The sequence below is a fragment of the Ochotona princeps genome, chromosome 19 (genome assembly GCF_030435755.1).
Source record: "Ochotona princeps isolate mOchPri1 chromosome 19, mOchPri1.hap1, whole genome shotgun sequence".
NCBI classification, from domain to species: domain Eukaryota; kingdom Metazoa; phylum Chordata; class Mammalia; order Lagomorpha; family Ochotonidae; genus Ochotona; species Ochotona princeps.
Genome location: NC_080850.1, coordinates 43189821 through 43209554, shown reverse-complemented (window position 1 = coordinate 43209554; position 19734 = coordinate 43189821).

The following is a 19734-nucleotide window of genomic DNA, read 5'->3' as shown; positions in this document are numbered from 1 at the left end:
TCCACTGGCTCAAATTCCAGATGTGCACATAGACCAGGACTGGGCGGGGCTGAGTCCAGCAGGTAGGCATGCAATCCAGGTCTCCCACGTGGGCAGCCAGAATGCAGCTGTTTGGGCCTTCAGCACTGCCTCCCAGGGTCTACACTCACAGAAGCCAGATTGAGGGGCCATAGCCAGGCACTCTGACAGCAGAGTCCAGGCTGGCATCCCTGGGGTAAACGCCTGTCCCTGGACTTCATTCTGACCCTCCATTGTACAACACAGGTGTAATCTGTGTTTAGGGCTCCAAAATCTTGTAAGAATTGGAAACCGGGTCCAGCATGATAGCCTAGTGGCTAATTCTGTGCCTTACAAATGCTAGGGTCTCAAATGGGCACCAGTTTGTGTCCCCACTGCTCTACTTCCCATCCAGCTCCCTACTTGTGGCCTGGGAAAGCAATGGAGGATGGCCCAAGTCCTTGGGACCCTGCACCCACATGTGGGAGATCCGGAGACGGTCCTGGCTTTGGATCGGCTCAGCTCTGGCCGTTGTGGCCACTTGGGAAGTGAACTTGTGGACATAAGATCTTTCTGTCTTTCCTTCTCTCTAAATCTGCCCGTGCAATAAAAATAAATAAATCTTAAAAAGAGAGCGAGACTAGGAGGCCACCACAAGAGGGTGAATTATAGGTAAAATGTTTATTGTGTTCAGGCTCATCCCGGCTGAGTGCCCTCTGACTGGCACCTGATCCTGCAGGCGCCGGGCCACTCCTTCCGTCTGGTGCTCAGTCATGCTCAAAGCATCCCACCTCCTGTCCCCTAGGCCCCTCTTGAACTTCCTTGTGTCTCAGGCCCCTGACCTGCATGTGTATACAGGACTTCATGACAGGTCATAGAAAATAGTTGGAAGATAAATTTATCTGGGTACCAAAAAAAAAAAAAAGATTGAAAGCCATGCATGGGAGCATCTTCAGAAAATTCATAGAAATTGAATTTTATGAGAATATATGTATGTATTTAAATTTTTGAAAGACAATTACTTGAAAGGCAGACTGACAGGGAGTGAAAGAGAGAGAAAGAGAGCTTCTGTGTGCTGATTCACTCCCCAAATGACGATGGTCCATCCTGTTCCTCGTGTTTGGGGCCAGGCGTGGGCACTTGGGCCCCCGTTCACTGCTTTCCCAGGTGCGCTAGCAGGGAGCTGGGTTAGAAGCGGAATACCAGGCCTGGGGCTGATGCTCTAAAATGGAATGCCAGTGTAGCAAGAGGCAGCTTAACCCTCTGTACAACCATGCCAGCTCCAGCTTTCCAAATGTTTTACAGCAAAATGAGCTTACTTGTCAATTTTGTTTTTTATCTGTACTTTGAAGCATTCCCAGAATTGCCCATCAGTGAGTCGGACAGCTACTTTTATTTTTGTTCTATAAGAAAATTGGAATTTAAAACATTGTCACAATACAATTGCTTTTCTTTCCTCCTTTTTTTAAATCTTATTTTTCTTCTAAAACTTAGAACCTCTCCTCTTCACCCCATAGTTTAATGATACACCCCATAGTTTAATGAAAAGCATTTGTCTCCCTGCACATATGGAGAAGTTCAGTTCCTGGAGCCTTATGTTAATGGTGGTGCTGGAGTGCAGAGTTCATCCAGTTCTGTTTTGAGGAAGTTCTGTCTTTGGGAAGTGATTGAATTGGGTTGGGCCATTATGGTGGAGCCTCATGTGGAACCCTGGTACCCTTGTAAGGGGAGGGAATGTCCATGTGGACATAGGCAGGTAGGCATCAACCCTGTTTTCTGCCACCTGCCATCCCAGGATGCTGCCAACAAAAAGCCACCACAAAGGCTGGACCAGTAGGGTCTGCCCATCTAGGACTGTGAGTCACCATATCTGTGGGCCAACTAAGCCTCTTTTCTTTGTGAAATAGCCTACCTTGGATGTTATGTTATAGTAACAGAAAGCCATGTAAACAGCTACATTAGTTGATTTAGGTGTGGTTTGCACAAGTATTTTAACTACCACATATTCTTTTTAAAGATTTATTTATTTTTTACTGGAAAGGCAAGTCAGATTTATGGAGAGAAGGAGAGACAGAGAGAAATATTTTTTTATCCACTAGTTCATTCCCCAAATGGCCGTAACAGCCAGAGCTGAGCCGCTCCAAAGCCAGGAGCTGGGAGCTTCTTCCAGGACTCCCATGTGGCTGCAGGGTTCCAAGGCTTTGGGTCATCCTTGACTGCTTTCTCAGGCTACAAGCAGGTTGCAGGATGGGAAATGGAGCATCCGTGCCACGACTAGCAACCGTATAGGATCCTGGTGCTTGCAAGATGAGGCCCTATCATGTATTTTTAAATTATGTACTTCATACTAGTAGTAAAAATGTTCTTAATGAAGTAGAAGAAAAAACACAGCAGAGCTTTCTGGAAAATGGCAGGTTAAACACATCTTGCTGATTTTCCAGTTTGGTTCCTTCCTGAAAGTTGATAACTGTAGTAAAGAGATTTCACATGAAAAGTGACCTCACCAGGGCAGAGTGGGCACAACAGATAGATGGGATTGTCTTGGCAGACACAGGAAGTCATATTCTAAAGTTGCAGCGGGAAAAGCTGGCAATTAATGTGACGGGTTGAACTGGCAGCACCAGGGGCGTAGGGATAAGAGGAGGAGACTCGGGCTGGAGCAGAATGCAGGCCGTGGCAGAGCAGGCTGCCCCTCCATGCTGTGTGCTGCAGGCTTGTTCCCTGAGCAGGAAACATCCATGATGCCTGGTGCCAGGGGTGCCAGGGGTGCCAGGCAGGGCTTCCGGTAAGGGGATCGTGTCACAGCAGGCCAATCATATCACTGTTCACAGTCTTTACAGCGACTGCTCCTCCCAGCTAATGCTCAAAATATAAGAAGCCAGACTTTTTCGTCCTAGATGAAGAAGGTAAAGCTGGAAACTGATCTGCCCTACACAGAAGACCTGGCGCCCCCGTAACCAGGCTGCCCAGCAAGCAGCCCAGCGGGTGTTTCTACAGTGATGCTCAGAACTGAAATCTTGCTGCTCCTTCCTCCAGCCTAAGGGTGAGGGATGCCACTCACCTGGAGAAGGGAGACCAAAGACAGCCAACAGGGAAACTGATTCCCTGGAGCAATCAGGGATGAGGCAGAAGAAAGACATAGCACCGCACACGTCTGCCATGATCAGGAATGTCCAGGCTGGAGCGGGAGATGCATTCAGGTAACAGACATTTTTGACTGGCACCATCATTGGTGCATCATATTCAAGAACTCTCAAGGAACAGAACATAGTTTTTTGTAGAGCGTAAAAGCATAGCAGCAGAAATGTTATTAGTGTCGGAATTAGAAATGCTGAAAAAGCAAGTTGGATAAAACTTTTAGAAGAAGAAAAAGATCCAAAAAAGAGAAGCCGCAAAGATGAAATTTAAAAATATCATGTGGCTAATGTAGAAATTCTAATATTCAGAATTTAAAAGAAAATAGAAAAAAAGAAGAAAACACCAGGAGAGTACTAACAAGAAAAACTGCCAAAGCTGAAGTACATGAGTGAGCGCTTTGAGCTTTAAAATAGGAAGGTTCTACAAGTGGAATGTTTAGAAGAACGCACCCACATCATAGGTCGAGGGAATCTATATGCTCATGTGTGTTAAAGGATAGAAACTTACGATGTGAAAATGCTGGGAACAGCTTCTAAGTGGCACTGTCTGAAGATATTCTTAGGGCAGTCAGAGACTGGTGGGGTTGGGGAGAAGCTTTTGGGTCATTGGTCTCTCAACTGTGAATCTATCTCCTGTGGGTAAAAATTAAAGTTTAAAGGTTGGCATTGTGACACAGTGAGCTAAGCTGCTGGCTGTCATGCCAGCATCCCATGTGAGCACTGAGAAAGTCCCATTGATTCAGTTCCCTGCTGGTGGCCTGCCAGAGCAGCAGTAAATGGTCCACGTGCTGGGATCCTCGCACCCACATGGGAACATCAGAGAGCCCCAGTCCCCTAGCCCTGCACTGGCCATTGCAGCCATATGGGTGTCCCACCTATCTATCTGTGTGTATATCCTCCCTTTCTCAATCTCTGTCTTTCAAATCAAAAATATCTTTAAGAAATTTAAAAAAATAATAGATTTTTTTATCTGAAAGCCTAAAGAAAGGGAAAGAAAATCCTCACTTTGGTTACAATCTACTGCTAATTGGTCACAAATCCCTGAACAAGCCTTAGCCAAAGAAGGCAGCCTGCTTCTGGACTGTGGATGCGTAAAATTCTACCAGACTCCTGTTTCAAGACAAGTTTGCTGAGTTTGTGGTCAAACATAGCTTATTTGTTGATTTAAACTTTGTCTTTCTTATTTTTGACTGTTCTGTTTCTAAAGATCCAAATCTGTGAATGTTGATGGGGGATCCAGTCGAAGTGTCTAGAAACTAGCTTCTTCCTGACGATGACTTTATCTGTTTCGTCTCAGAAGTCTGGACTGGCCCTCAGGTTTACCTCCCACCCCTCAGCAAGAGCACTTGGTCCTGAGGAGTCCTAGTCTCTAACATGGAAAAAAATATGGGGCATGTGGAGCAAAAATAGCTCAAAGACAGAATTGCTCAGGGAATAATTTGGACTTACATAGTTAAACAAAAAAATCTCCGAAGTCATAGTCACCAGAATGACATCCAAGAATAACGTTTTATTTAGCAACTAGCTAAGATGAATAGCAGCTTCAGTAGCTCTAAGCAAAGGCTCTATTCATCAAATCTAAGGACATGGGCAAAGGAAATTGATTCATTTCTGGAGCCGATTGAGTTTCTCCAGTTAGATGCATTGGAGGGGGACACGGCTTGAATGCTCCGATTCTGTGATGGCTGCCTGCATGTAATGTGGCCTGGAACACCCATCCTTGTGTCCGCAAGCCCAGCCAGGCTCCCCACATGGGAGAGACGCTTGTCACCCTGCTACTGTTAGTGTCACATCAACGACATCTTTGACACATTCCTGACCTCTCAGCAGAAGCACAGCTTGCTGTATGTGTGAAATGAGAGATTGAGGGAACATTGGAATGTCTTGGGAATGTCTTGGGAATGTCTTGGGAATGGCAGGCTCTGCCCAGTGCCCTGCACTTGGCTGCTGCCCTGCCAAGGCATGTTGGATCAGGGGCCTCTTGTGAAAGGGATTGTGTTGCCTTTGTTGTAATTTGTGCTTTGGCCTTCCTCCCCAACGTGCTGAGTTGCCTTGGGAGCCACTCTCCTCCCACGGTGGGTCTGTTCCACCTCCAGCTCTTTAAGCCACTCCATCGCTGCCTTGATATCTTAAGGAAACCCCGGAAGTAGGCTGCGTGAAGGCAGGCACCAGTCTCTTCTGTTTATGGCTCAAAATGCAAGGCACATAGCAAGTGCTTGGGAAATGCCACCTGTGACATCCAGGCTTGGTTCTCAGTTTCTCTTCTCAACCTCTGGACTGCTTGTTTCCTGCTGGGTTGCTAAGCTCCCTTGTTAAGTCATGGAGCTGGAGTTGCCTGCTTCCCTGGGAGTTGAAAGGCCCTGTGGGTGAGCCCCACCTGTCCTGTTAGCTCTTAGTTACCAGACCACTTGCTCAAGCTTTGGGACCTTCATTATCTTTGTCTAAAAAAGGAAACAATGGCATTGCTTTTTCCACAAGATTTTTGATGATCCTTTTTTTGTTTCCTAAAACATTTGTTTATTTATTTAAAGGCAGATTTTACAGACAGAGAAGGAGAGACAGAGAGGAGGTTTTCATTTGCTGGTTCAGTCCCCAAATGGTCACAATGGCCAGAGCTGTGCCTTTCCGAAGCCAGGAGCTAAGAGTTTCCTTCAGGTCTCCCGTGTGGATACAGGAGCACAAGGATTTGAGCCATCCTCTGCTGCTTTCCCAGACCTTAAGTAGGGAGCTGGATCAGAGGTGGAGCAATTGGGAAATGAACTGGCCCCCATGTGGGATACCAGCACCACAGGCAGAGGATTTGCCCGCTACATTACCACATGACCCTCTTGAATGATATATTTAATATATATGCCAATACCACATTTGTTTATACATGTTGGTAGATAGATACATAGATGAACAAAGCTCTCAACAATGTTAAATCTGTTTTGTTTAGAACCCAACTCATGGACGCACAAAGTTGCTTGAACTTAGTAACCAGGAACTGTAAACTGTAGTGATTTGTTGGTTCAAAAAAGACTACTAGAATTATTATATTTAGTTACAATAATATTTACCAAAATGCTGGATTCTGTTGAGAAGTGGGTCATCTCTCTTGGTTCATTCATCGCTTAGGTTAATTAAAAATGGGGAAATGAATTCTATACATATGTGATAATAAATAGAAACTCAAAATATAGGGTTTGTGGGTTGCCCTCGATGATTGGGGTGCTCAGGGGTCCCTGGACTGCTTGCTGGGGCCTGGTTACCATAGGCGTACTTAAAAGAGCTCTGCAGGCTTGGGGCCTGCAGCATTTGAAGCTGGCCAGTCAGCATGTGTTGGGTTGTAGAGACGAGTTGGTCTCCCCTAACAGCTGCACACATTCAGGCTAGAATGAGATCTTCCAACTTTGCCTGAAACTGCTCTGTCTAGTTTATGGGAAGGGATTTCACTGCTAATTACTGAACAGGGCAAAATGAGTAATTTCTCTGTGAGATTTTATTAGATGGTTGGAATCTCACAGTTGCAGGAAAGGTGTGTCAAGGCAAGTAAAGTTGTATTTAAATACTCTAGATTATTTGGGAGATTGTATAAAACCCTCAATTCTTAAATTTTACTCTTTTTTTAAAAAATTATCTTATTGGAAAGGTGGGTTTACAGACAGAAAGCAAGACAGATCTTCCATCTGCTGGCATACTACCCAAATGGTTGCAATACCCAGAGCTGAACTCATCCAAAGCCAGAAGCCAGAAGCTTCCTCCAGATCTCCACATGGATACCAGTGCCCAAGGGCTTGGATTATCCTTTGTTGCTTTCCCAGGCCATAAGCAGGGAGCTAGATGGGAAATGGAGCAGCCGGGACACAAACTGGTACCCATATGGGATGCCAGTGCTTTTGGTCATAGGATTAGCCAATTGAGTTATTATGCCAGCCCCTGTATTTTACTCTTAAAAATACTTTTAAAGTTATTAGCTAGCATCCTTTGAGGATACAGGGTACGGATCTAAAGTCAAGGAAGAGTAGCCACCTACTAGTGGTTATGGTGCAAATAGGTAATGGAAATCCTAGTTTATTTGTCAAATGTCACGGACTGGTTGTCTAATTCCTGTGGAGCTGACTGAAACAGAGAAAGAAAAATCCAGTCCTCTAGTGATACTTTCAAATGCCTTTAATTTGTGGATAATTTTTATGTTATTTTGTATTTAATTTTTTTTCATGATCAGAGAGAGAGAACGCTTGTTTTGGTTGGTTCACTCCCTAGCCGGGGCTGAGAGCCTGGAACGCAATCCAGGTGGCAGGACTCTAATGAACTGAGCTGTCTCGGCTGCTTCCCAGAACATGCGTTGGCAGGAGGCTGAGTCAGGAGCCGGGGCAGGCACCAAGCCCAGGCCCTCCAACAGGGAGTATGGGCGTCCTAACCAGCGCATTGACCACCAGACCAAGTGCCCACTCCCTATCTTGTGATTGAACTAAACAGAAGCTAGATAGAGTGGGGGAGGCAACTTTTTTTGACCTATCCTTTTTGTTTTTTACAAACAGGGCAACTGCTCAATAAGTCATTGCAACCACAAGGTAAGTCCTATTATGTTTCCCTAAATTTAAGATGTTTTGCAGCCGCATTGCATATTTTTATCATTATCTTGATGGAAATATTGTGAGAACCTGCTTTAAGAAAGCCTGATTGCATCCCCAATACGCAGGCGTCACTTTGCTTGTTGGATAGGTAATGCCATTGTGGTTCTACCGCCTGTCCATCTTCTTCCTTCAGGTCATCTCTGCAACAAAATTTGGTATCTCATACCAGCAAACTTTTAAAAGTTTTAGTGCCTGTTCAACTAAAATAAATGATCCACTGTAGCACATTGCTTAAAGTGGATAAATTAGAAATAGGAAGCTGTGAGGGCATTTATCACAACTCAAATCTTGTCAGTGTTTTGAGTGTACGTTTTAGTGACTGTTACTTCAATGTCAGTTATCTCATATTTTATGTCAGTTTCACATGATGCATTCATGCCAGATAATCTAATTTTACTCCTGTAATCCTGTGCATGCATGCATTGGTGTAAGCACCGCTACTCTTGCCTTATTGATGAGAAAACAGACTGCGAGGTGGCTTAAGTTGTTTGCCAAGCAAGATGGCCGGTAACTGCTAGTCAGGATTCAGCCTCTGCTCTGCTTACTGCTTGTTCTATGTTGTATATTTTTCCCCTCTTAAAAAAAATGAAGATGAACTTCATGTAACATGACCCTAATTACTGTAAAATGTGGAATCCAGTGGCATCTGGTACCCTCACAACATTTTGCAAGCACTGCCTCTTTCTGGTTCCAAAACATTGGCACTTCCCTAAGAGAAAACTCCCTGCCAGTCAGCATCACTCCACACCCTGGTGCTCGGCCCCTGCTCCCCGGGTTTGCCCAATCCAGTGGAGTCACACAAAACGAAACCTTTCTCTTCCAGGTTCTTCCAGTTAGCACTGTAGTGTCCCTCCATTCTGCCTGCCTTTTCCTGGGTAATTAGATTTTGCTTTCTGCATCTGTTGCAGCTGCCTGACACATCGCTGGGCATCTGGCTTGGTTCCACTGAGTCGTCGCCCCCAGTGCTGTGAAGAGCATCCACGGGCAGGTACCCATTGTCAGTTCTTTCAGATGTGGACTTGGGAGTGGAGTTTCTGCATTTCGCTTTTTGAGAAACCATGGTGATTATTTCATTGAAGGGTTGCAGTTTCTTCACATTTTCCCCGACTCTTGGTATTTGCCAGTGTGTGTGAGGGGTGTGTGTAGTATGTATACAACTATAGCCATGTTAGGGAGTATAAAGTTGTGATATCTTTTGTATACTTGTTGACCATGTGTATACCTTATTTGGTGATACGTCTACTCAGGTTGTTGGGCTCATTTTTAACTGGGGTGTTCATTTGCACACGTGTCTCCCTACACTGCACTTTCACTTCCTCCTTTCTGGTCACTTCCAGTTTTGTGTTGGAGGGAAAGCTCTGCCCTCTCCCAGACATTTCATTCAAACCCAGAATCCACTGCATCTCCTTACATACCAGCCTGAGTGGGAGACAAACATGGCTCCTTGTTGTTGGTGACTGGGTATTGGGCCACTCCACTCTCCTTTCCCAGAAATGATGGACCAGGGCCATGAATAGAAATATTAATGTGCTGATAATAATGGTGTGCTGTTGATGGTGGTAGTGATGACGGTGATACTGGTGATAGTGATGATGATGCTGGTGATGATGGTGATGATGGTGATGATGATGATGGTGATGATGATGATGGTGATGATGGTGATGATGGTGGTGATGGTGATGATGATGATGGTGATGATGGTGGTGATGATGGTGATGATGGTGATGATGATGGTGATGATGGTGATGATGATGATGATGGTGATGATGATGGTGATGATGATGATGGTGGTGATGGTGATGATGATGATGGTGATGATGATGATGATGATGATAATGGTGATCATTATGATGATGATGATGATGGTGATGAAGATGATGGTGGTGATGATGATGATGGTGGTGATGGTGGTGGTGATGATGACGGTGATGGTGATGATGATGGTGATGATGATGGTGATAGTGATAGTGGTGAAGTGCTGTTACATTTGCAGATGAAGGATGGGACCACAAGCCAAGGGATATAGGTGCCCTTGAGAAATCGATGAAAACAAGGTCCAGGTTTTTCTCTGGAAATTCTGGAAAGAACAAGCCCCTTTGACATCTTTGTTTTTGCCCATAGAAAGTACATTTGGATCTCTGGCCTCCAAAATAAGTGTATTGTTGTATGTGTGTGTGTGTGTGTGTGTGTGTGTGTGTGTGATTCATGACAATAGTACCCTTTGGCTTACATGGCAGACGTGGAGGCAGGATAGCCAGGGAAGGCCAGGCCTTGTTGGTTGGGTGCTAAGCAGGGCTGAGCAGCAGCAGGGAGCCAACAGAGACCTCAAGAGACACCCACAGGGACACAGTGTGCTTCAGCGGTGACCTGTGTACCCTGCTGACCAAAGATAGGGTGGGCTGTCACGCACAGTGCCCTGCATATCAGATGCAGCCTGGGATTCTTGTCACACTTGGGGGAACTGGAGATACCCTCCAAGTAAAATAAAATCTCTGTCACCCAGGATAAGGGGGCACTTAAATGTCAGTAAAGGTGGTGGTCAGTCTAACCACCTGAGCTCAGACTGACAGTCCTGCTGCCTGTAAGGGTGTGTTCACCGGGAGCTACATGCCTGGTGCATGTTGGCTTTTTACCAGAGGCCAGCACCCCTGATCAGCTTAATCCCTTCCTGAAGTTGAGTCACATTGAGGGTTTGGGGATGAGACTGACTATATTTGATTATTTAAAATACCAGAAGTTGGAGTGAGTTACAGACATCCAAAATTTGCCATCCATTTGCCCCAAATACAACCAAACAACGTAGACATCCTTCTGCCAATCCGCCAGGGATTTCTGCATTATAGAAAGCATTTACAGCACCAATCCTGTAATTATTAAAGATGGGGATAAGGGTTTTGTACTTGAAACACGATGCTAGACGGTAATGCATTCCACACACATTTTCCATGTGCACAAGAATGAACCATTATGAAAATGAGCAACGTGCGTGTATGTTGAAGTTGTACAACCCAAACAAGAAATATGAAACAACCCAAATGAAACGCAGCTGCCAGGGAGGCCAGCCAAGCTCCCTGCTGTGCGTCTCTTTGCCTTCTGCATCCTTGGCTGTTGTGTTTTTCTGAGCCCAGGTAGATGCTTGTGTCATCTATGGTCAAGTCGGGACCATTTTGTTAAAGGGAAAGGAGCTGTGTTCCCGGGGTGGGATTTGGTGTGTCTGGGTTTGAGTCCCAGCTCTGGCACGTGAGTCTAACCCTGTGCTAACACCTGAGCTGGGAGGCTACAGTTGATGGCTCGGATGGCTGGCTACCTGCCACACAGCATGGGAGAGCCAGATTGAGTGTTCCTCCCCAGCTGTCACCAGCGCTCGGGGAGTGAGTCAAATGATGGGAACTTACTTTCTCTTTCTTTCAAGTAAAATAAATACTTTCAACAAAATAACATTGGGCCCAGGGGCTCACATAGGGGCCAGTGGAGTAGAGTGGGCCTAGGGGCTCATGCAGGGAGAAGGGATGGTGGAGCAGAGGGGGACCTGAGGACTCCTGTTCATATTTGGGTCCAAGGTAGAGGGCGGTGCTAGGGCCCCAGGCTGGCATGCTGACATGCTAATGGACTGGAGCTAACATGCTTGAATCCTGGCTGGGCAGAGGAGTAGGATCCCAGGCTGGCACTTGTGCCAGAGGACAGGATCTGGGGTCCCAGGTGGGCAGGCAAGGCTTCAGGTCAGCATGCCACCCTGCTAGAAGACTTGGCTGGGGAACTCATGTGCTCACAGTCACCGGAGCTGAGGATTGATCAGGGAAGAGGTATAGGATATGTGGGAGGGGATACTGCTGCGGGTGTATGTTACAGGTGAGAAATGACTTCTGGGGGACTTCTTCCAACAAGGTCATTGTACTTGCAGGTAAGCAAGGGGGCCGAGGCTAAGCAGTTTGGAGGATGGAAGCTAGAGGCTTCTGGCTCAGACTGATGCACCTGCCCATATGGGAGACCTGAGCTGGGCTATGTAAAATCGACCACCACCGATTACCACTCACCTTTGCACATTAAAGTTAGGGCTGGGAGCCTTCCTGCAGGGCTAGATCACAGTACCTGCCAGTGAGTGTTGGAACAGGGGATGGGGTCATGTTATGCTGGGCTGTGATATTAACCAGCATGTGAGAGAACCAGGTCTGGGGGCGGATTCTGTGAGGGATATGTGGGCTCACCCCTGTAGGACTGCCATACCAGCTGCTTTGCTGAGAGGGTGACGGGCTGAGCTAGGCGTGATCATGGAATCCAAAAACACGGGTACTGGGGTGTGGAACAGGCCAGGCTGGATCAGGCTGCAGCACCCATAGGCACACCCAAGAATAGGGTGCAGGGTGGGCTAGGTCTTGGCACCTGCTGAACCATGTAAGTTTTGGGTCTGGAGGTGAACTAGGCATGACTGGGCTTTAGCACCCAATAGTAAGAGCTGAACTGGGTGCTGTGTTGACCAGTCAGGCAAGGCCACTATTCCTGCCAGGACAGGTAGTAGGCCAAGTTAGGCTGCGCCAAGCACACACTGGTATGCACGAGACCTGCTATTAGGAGGTAACCTGATAGAGTAGCTTGGGGAACTCCTCTATCAGGATGCAGTCCCTGTAGGGAAATGCAAGAACCAAGGTGTATTCAAAAGCTGAATGGGATGTGGGACAGACTGACTAGTCTGCTGTACATACTGTTGTTCCTAGGTACCAGGGCAGGGTGCAGACTTGCAGGGGACTGTTGGGGGTCACTCCAACTAGGCTGCAGGTCCTGATGGTATACTTGAGGTAGGAAGGGTTGGGCTGGGCAACATCCATTGGTTTGCATGAGGGATGGGTCTGGAGAAAGAACTGACCCAGCAACTACAACCACCAATGTGTGTGTAAGCCAATGTGAGTGATGGACTGAGCCACACCCCACACTGGCTGGCACATACAGGAGTGAGATCTGGGCTCACTTCAGACGAGGTTTCTTTGGGGAGCTTTCCAACTGAACTGCTGGACTCAGAACTCCAATCACAGGAGAAACACAGGATCCGTGGTTTACATGTGTCAGTACATGTGGAGTACATGTGTCAGAACTGGGCCTTCTCAGTTGCTGGAGACAGTGCAGTGAACAGCGTGCCCAGATATACATGGGGGACATGACAACCAATTCATTGAGGCTTGGAGATGACATCAAGTACCGAGGAGGGCTGTTCCCTCTCCAGGCCCAAACACAGCAAACGTCATTCGCCTTCGCACAGTCTGTTTGCTCACGAAGAAACATCTGTCCATCTGTCCATTCATCCTCTTGGCTAGTATTTATGGGTTTTTTTTTTTGTTCACTTATGAATTCTTTTCCTGATCCCTGTGCCATGTCACAGACCAGGACTTTACCCTAGAGACCGATTCTCTCACAGCTCACAGGTCAGAAACGTGAAATGAGGCCCCTTCAGGCCTCACCAGAACCGCCATGTGGGAGAGACCCAGCACCTGTCGGGGGTGGGAGGTGGGACGGGCATCCTTCGGGGACTTGGCACAGTGCTCTGTATCTTTATGTGATACTGGAACAAAGTCCCATTTCCTGGATGAGGGGTGTGTGGCAAGCAGGTGGAGACTGGGGAGTGTGGGATCCGTTTGGTCTACACTTCCAGGAGGTGTGTTTGGAAAGAAGAGGAAAATATTCTCCAAAGCCTCCTTGAAGTTTTGTTTTGTTTTCATCAGTCTTTAAAGAAGTAGGCAACGTGGAATAGATACGAACTGAGCCATTTTATTTCTCAAGGAAAACTCATCTTTTTCTGCATCTTTTGTCCTCCCTGTGTTTCTGTCAGATGCTGAACTGTGAAGGCTCCCCTCCTTTTGCTTTGCTTCCTGTGTTCTCTCCTAAGACCTGGCATGCTCTAGTCATTTTAGAACGTCCTGTCCGGGTTTTCGCTGTTGCTGGTGCACACAGGCACCAGGAGAGGTGATGGCGTGTTCATCTCACAGTGATTGTTTCCCAGTGGCCGTCAAGTCACCGTGTCACACAGACTGGGTGTTACATTGGGCTACCCCTGGTATCTCAGACCCCGAGGGAAAACCCGTTTCTAGCCCTGGCCATACGCCTCATGCATCCCTTAACTTTCCCGACTGCCTGAAGGACCCTCCAGAGGCCTGTGCAGTATGTCCTCGAGACCCCGTGAGCAGGGAGTGCCTCGTGAGCAAGTGTTGTCCTGCACAGTCCCAGAGAACCTGGCAGTGCCAGCCAGGTGGGGGTGAGTGTGGGAGCAGCACACCTGTGGGAGACAGGTGGGGGTGAGTGTGGGAGCAGCACACCTGTGAGAGACAGGTGGGGTGAGTGTGGGAGCAGCACACCTGTGGGAGACAGGTGGGGGTGAGTGTGGGAGCAGCACACCTGTGGGAGACAGGTGGGGGTGAGTGTGGGAGCAGCACACCTGTGAGAGACAGGTGGGGTGAGTGTGGGAGCAGCACACCTGTGGGAGACAGGTGGGGGTGAGTGTGGGAGCAGCACACCTGTGGGAGACAGGTGGGGGTGAGTGTGGGAGCAGCACACCTGTGGGAGACAGGTGCTACCTGCGCTCACCTGCTCCAGAAAGTCCTCCCTCCTCTTTGGGCTGCCGCACGAAGCCACACGTGTGTTGCTGTTGCTGCATTTGTAGTCCCTGTGTGTTAGCATATGGTACGGCCCTCCCTCCATGGCCGCACTGTGAACCACACAGCAAGGAGTGTGAGCTTCAGGTCAGTCGTGACAAGAACCTTCTGGATCCCAGGCACATATGCTTGTGTGAAAGCACCTTGTAAACACGGGCAGGGGATGCCTTGACGCGTGCCAGATGAAACGAGTGTTTGCATTCCACGCGGGATCAGCACGCTGCCCTGTGCCCTTGTCACACAGCCTGGTTTTTATAGTAGCAAAACCATCTAATGAAACTCATGTTCCATGGAGAGAAATTGTGGATGATTCCAGTCCCGTATCTGGGACAAGAGGGTGCCCAGTGCCTGGGAATCACACATAGTGGATTGTCCTAAGTTTTGACCACGTACCCGTTGAGTATTTCAGGTTCTAGTTCTTCCGTGGGAATCTCTCAGGGAAACGTCCTCACATTGGTGGGTGGTCAGTCTAGAGGAACGCTAACACTGCCCTTCCAAATCCCTCTCAACTGCCCACCATTAGCAGGATGCTCTAAGCATTCCAGAACTGCAGTGTTTCAGTTCAGTCAAAGAAGTGAGGATGAAGAATTTCAGCCCAGTTTGGTTTGGTTTTGTGTCTGAGAGTGAAAGAGGCGCACGCGGGTGTGGGGTGAACCATCATGCATGCCCTTGTCAGGTTCCCAGGACCACCCTAGACATCACAGAGTGTGCTGCTTGAGGCTGTGAGTGGGAGAGGGGTGCTCCTGTTCAGGTTGCTTCCACAAGCCCAGCCCCCCTGGACTGGAGATGCCCCCTAACAAACCACATGGCTCTCGAAGGTGGCCATCCTCTCATTGCCTCTTCAGCTGGGATCTGCTCCCTATTTGTCAAAGGTGCTGCTGTGGGATGACTCGTTTCTTCACCCTTCGTCCAGGGAACCTACTCCAGTAGATCCACAGCCTCTGTTACCACAGAGATGAGCCCTGGTTGGTCAGCAGTCCCCACGAAGCTTCAGAGTTTGCCCCTGGGCAGAGCTCTTGGATGGCCACATGGCCATACGGAGTTAGCTGTGCTGCCCCAGGCTCCTGTTCCTTACTGCTTCACTGGTGGCTGATGCACTAGCTTTGCCTAAAACACCTTGTATGAAAGGGCTTCGAAGAAAGTCATGGGCAAGGGAATCAAAGACAAGTTTATTTTGGTGCAAGCAGTTTTGAAAGCTGTGCATAGTTTTCTCATTGTGTACGCATGTCCGTGAAGTCCCCTGTATGCTGATGTCTGCTGGTCCCAAACCCCCTGCAAGGATCCCACAGGGTTGACAGCACATGGCATTCTGAGCCTTCCCAGAGTGAGAGGGATTCTCTAATCTTTCTTTCATCATTAGACCTCACCTGTGCTGGTCTACCACACCCCCCACTCCACCCCAGCGCAGTTCCACAGTACCTGGTCTGAAGGTGTTGCTCCCTTCCAGGTGTGTATATGCATTCGCTTGCCAGCAAACTGAAAACTGACTTGGACCTATTGAACGCATGGCAGGTTTTTCTGTTATTCCAAGTGCTGACATAGATTCCATTCCTTGCCATCCCTGAGTTCCACACAGAATTCATGAAAGAAACATCGCTCAAGATTAATTTGATTGCTGTCTCAGATTGTGTGGCGGCTTTGCTAAGACTGGCCAAGTTCCTGGCTTTTGGCTGCGTGTCGATTAGATCACATCATGTTTTCGATCGAGATTTCTCAGCGCCGTGAGTACACTCCATGGAACTCATTTGGAAGGTCTTGGCGACACTCCGGGTGAGATATGAGTGCAGCCCACCAATCCACAGACATGTGCTGGCATTTCTATTAGAGAGAAAATGGGCTGCTCACTCTTCCCTCTTGCTACAAGGTCTTAATAGGAGTTATTAGACCACAGGGAAAACTTGTAAGAGATATTGGTAGTGTTGTAATTTTATCAGATGATTTCATTGGATGGGAGGAATCTCGGTTTTCCCTGTTTCATTGGAAGAGCTGTTTATGAGGGTGCGATTCAACAGGTCCAGAGGACTGAGGGTTGGGGTTGGGGGAAGGGGAAGAGGCCACAGGGGCAGGGGCCCTTTGCTTCAGAAAGGATTTGGGAGAATAAACAGGTGCTAATAGGGAAATAATTCAGCCTGTAGCTGTTTACGAGTGGTGTCGTGAAGGAGGGCCCGGGAGAGCAGTGTCGGGGGCCTGGGAGGAGGCATGCGCAAGTTACCCAGCCCGCCAGGCCCCTGCAGCAACCTCGCCATGGGTTTGAGCAAAATAGACCTGCACAACCTTGACCACCAGTGATATCAAAAGTAAAGTCACTCAACTGGACTTGCAAACTGCATGAACTTGTGTGCTTCAGAGGCTAGCCACCACCAAGAAAGTCTAGCCACCACCAGGAAAGGCTAGCTCCATCAAGGAAACCACAGGTTAGAAGGAAATATGTGCTGATGCTGTGTTCCACCAGGCAACTCTAAAACTCAGCAACAGAAATACAAGTAGACTCATGTAAAAAATGAGCCGAGTATTGAAACTGACATTTCTTCAAAAAGATGAGAACTTTCCACGTATAAAAAGATACTTCACGTCATGAGCTATCAAGGGAGTTCAAGAAAATCCACAGTGATCGAACAAGCATTTCGCCTTTTGGGGAAGCCACCCACATCCAATGTGGAGGAGCCTAGGTTCCATAACCGACTCTGGCTCCCAATGCTAGCTTCCTACTGTTGTAAACCATTGGAGGCAGCAGTGACAGGCGTAGTGGTTGGGTTTCTGCCACTCGTGAGGCAGACTTCGGTGGGTTCCCAGCTTCCACGGGTTGTCCCAGGCCAACTGGCTGTTGCTTTCCTTTAGCAGCATTCTCTCTGTGTGCTTCTTCCTTGTAAATAAATAGACAATGGAAAATAAAATTGTATACATTTCATTACTAGGCACAATACAAAATAGAAAGCAGCCAAAGACAATGTGAATTTATGTGGTGGTAATCAATGATGCAGATTAATATAAAAATGATAAAATTTGCTGGCACAGTTCAACATTTTTTTAAGATTTAATTATTTTTAGTGGAAAGGCAGATTAGATTTCCAGAAAGAAGGAGAGACGGAGAGAAAAGTCTTCCATCCACTGCTTCACTCTCCAAATGGCTGCAATGGCCAGAGCTGAGCTGATCCAAAGCCAGGAGCCAGTATCTTCTTTTGGGTCTCCCACATGGATACAGAGTTCCAAGGCATTGGGCCGTGCCCTACTGCTTTCTCAGGCTATAAGCAGGGAGCTGGGTGGGACACGGAGTAGCTGCGGTGCAAACTGGCACCCGTATGGTATCCCAGCGCTTGCAAGGAGAGTTAGCTATTGAGCCCTTACCTAGGCCCTCAGGCAGTTAAAATTTTTAAAAACAACAACTTCAACTGTTAACACAGGAAAATTGTTTCATTGCATGTTAGAATACAAATTAATGTGATTTGGTGGGAAAATAAGGTAGCACTTTCTAGCAGAGTTCAAGATGTAGAAGCTATGTAACCCAGCAAGTCTGCGTGTGGGTCTAGCCCAGATAGAATCCCATGTATGCAATAAGAATAGGATAAGCTATGAATGATGAGCTAGGTCATATTGTTATAATTTGTAGCATGGAATGAACTAGAATAGTGACAAGTCTCACAAGATTTTTGAGAAAAGATTCTAAAGAGTGAAGTCTGATGCTGTTCATGTTGTTAAAAAGAAAACAAGTGAAATGAAGTATATTATTCAAAGATGTACTCTTTGATAATAAAATTATAAGAACTCAGGTGTCTACCTTAAACATTAGTATCCATACGAATATTAGTAAACTAATACATAAAAAGCAGTAAACATGTAACTTGGCACGCAATCTGTGCAGAAAAGTATTTATCACGAAATCTAATCCTTTTTGCCTAGCAAAGAATGTGTGCATATTCAAAACAATCTGGGAGAATGGAATTAAAAGGTGACTTAATTTTGATGCAAAAATTTTTGAAATCCATTCATAGTTTTTTTATAGTGTGAATTTCCATGAACTTTTTGAAGACTACCTATATGCCTGGCTTACAGGAATTTTGCATCAAAATCAGCTTATCATTTTATTTTTCAAGACTATCTTGCCTATGCCTGGGTTGGACTTAGGGCATCAACCTCACCAGAAGCCTGGTGAGTGACCTGATGGGCTGGGTAGTGACCTGCCTCCTAGCCGACTCGGTGTGAACTCCGAATGGCACGTGCTTCTCCCCAGGCATGTCTCTTTGTGTATAATATGTATGTTCTCAATTATATCTATTGATTTAATATCTAACTTTTTTCTTAGTCAGCCAAAGCAAATAAGAGTGTATTTAGGAGATCAGCTCGAACGACAGAATAAATATCTTTAGGGTGCCTGGAATCAAGTTTGAAGGCAAAGCAGGAGGCTTTATGGACAGGGTGAAATTGGATGTGGTACAGTCATTGTCTTGATCGTGATGTACGGCCACTGGAGACAAAAGTATGACAACTGTGGTTTTCAGCTAGAGTTGAGCAAGAAAGCTATTAGCGTAATTTTGGAGATGTCCCCTACCTTTGCAGTTGTGCCTGCCTTCCAATGGTGGGCAAGGAAAACCAGATAGCAAGTGTTGAGACATTTGGCTATCTCGGTCAACGTGCCACGTGGGCCTTGCTGTACTATACATGGTAAGTGGAGTGTCCTCCTGGGTACTAAAATGTAGGGAGTGTAAAATCTTAGTCAATTCTTAAAAGGCAAAGAACATTATCAGATATATATGGAATGTGTTCTATGTTCTGAAAGTTTTTCTAGAACTAATACTCTGAGTGCTTGTAGCAACATTAGAGATTTATAGATGAGGTCCTTGGAGTATAGACATATTAAATAACTTGTCTGAAGTCACACTGCCATTGCTTGGAGCCAGGTTTGAACCCAAATGTTCTGAACTAGCTTAGGGAGCATGAACTGTAGTATGTGTTTAAGTACACTGCCTGTATTGACAGTATGCAGCTCCCTAAAAATAGAAACCATGAATTTAGCACCTGGTAGCAAGAATGATTAATAAAATAGGAGCCACTATGTAGCATGCCTAACTGATAAATGCTTTTGCAAACCATGTACATACATGATTTGGAAGCCTGTGCAATGGATAAGCTTGCTTATGGCTACAAGGAAAGTGTGTGTCTTATCTACAAGAAGTCTCAGGATTGGCAGTGCAGGCTAGGACTGTAGCTCAGCACTCAGACCCCGGCCTGCTTCTTTGTCCTGGTTCTTCCACCTGTAGCCCGTACCCATCTTCCTCAGCATTGCATGGCTTCTGTGATTCTAACGATCTTGTTTGCGTCCTAAGATGGAACAAGTAAGGATGAGCA